General features: G+C 31.2%; 1 protein-coding gene across 1 annotated transcript in view; it reads right to left on the bottom strand.

Moving 5' to 3' along the window:
- The window catches only part of LOC117175476, a 12,458-nt gene that overhangs the window by 1,143 nt on the left and 9,887 nt on the right, over positions 1 to 1,428 (bottom strand). The window lies entirely within an intron of this gene.

Raw genomic sequence — 1,428 nt, 5'->3', positions numbered from 1 at the left:
AACAATTGTAAATTATTATTACCGCATCATAAACTCTATTTAATATTAACAGTCGCGCACATTTTAAGCGGTAAAAAGCGTTTAATTGTCCAAAGTAAATCTCAACTGTCACTGCTCCCGCTTAGACCGCCGCCATTTTATTTCGCTGCTCCCACAATGCACCGGCGCTCTTCCGATAATTCCTTCTGGCACCTATTCTTAATATCCCAATTATAGCTATAGTTATTAGGGGTTTGGCTATACGATATCCCTGGTACATGGAAAATGGTCAAGGATATTCATTTTTGCTGATCCAGGGAGCTTTCTTAATTCCTTCGTTCGTTTTCAGCTAAATGTTTAGCTATAATGGGGAATAATATCCCTGTCACCGCTCAATTTTTTTACCGTGCAGTGTTACCTTTTATCTGAAGCCCCAATGGAACAAATAATTATTTACTAAAAGGTTCAATGTGGTGTTTTAAAATGTTTTCTTACACTTATTTTTCATGTTTTAAGAGGTGTCCTAACCTCCACTACAAACATTTTTTCACAGATTTGAATAAATATAGAAAATTGGCTGTAGGAAAGTTATGGGCCAAAAGCATAACCCGTCCCAACCTTTACTGCATTCCCCTATTTTGTTCTCTTTGAGGTAAAAGAATAAGCCATAAAATAATTTTTGAAAAATTCAAAAAACTAAGGAGATATTACAAATTAAAAATGTTGGTACTCTTGTTAAACTCTTATAACTTTGGTGATTTTAATGATATTAAAGTGAGTTTTTTTGACATTATTCCCGATAAGACGCAGTTTTGAAAAAATATTTTTTTAAACCAATTTCTTTTTAAACTTCTTGAATTTTTCGAAAACAAATTTTTAACACACAGTCAATGATCACGGAATTTTCCGTAACTCTAACCTAATAACGATCCCATTTTTATATTTACAGGCATTTAAGAGAAAATTGCAAGCTATTTAGAAGAACAAAAAATAAAGAAAATAAAAAGTGAATTTTTTCAGAAATTCAGTTTAGAAATTTGTTTTTGAAGAATCTAAGAAGTTTTTAAAATTTGTTGTATAAAAAATCTTTATTCATAACTGCGTCTCATTAAATTTTATATTGTAAACTTTAATAACATTGAAATCACGAAAGTTAGGAAAGTTAAAAAAATGACTAACATTTTAAATTCAGAATTTATCCTAAGTTTTCTGAACTTTCAACAAATTATTTCAGAGGTTTTCTTTCAATGCCTAACAGAATGGATACTAGACTTTTCATACAAATTACTAACAATAACACAGCCACACAAAAAAAATAAGTGTGCGGTTCTGGTAACAAGACACACTTATTCCTATGGATTTTGGGGCGCTGAATTCAAATTCGGTATCAAAAATCACCCATCACGTCATTGTTGAGCCATAACCTCAAAAAATGACGAAAAATCATGC

This window comes from Belonocnema kinseyi, chromosome 6 (assembly GCF_010883055.1).
Source record: "Belonocnema kinseyi isolate 2016_QV_RU_SX_M_011 chromosome 6, B_treatae_v1, whole genome shotgun sequence".
NCBI classification, from domain to species: domain Eukaryota; kingdom Metazoa; phylum Arthropoda; class Insecta; order Hymenoptera; family Cynipidae; genus Belonocnema; species Belonocnema kinseyi.
Note: the sequence above shows the minus strand (reverse complement) of the source record. Positions and strands in the feature narration are given on the sequence as shown.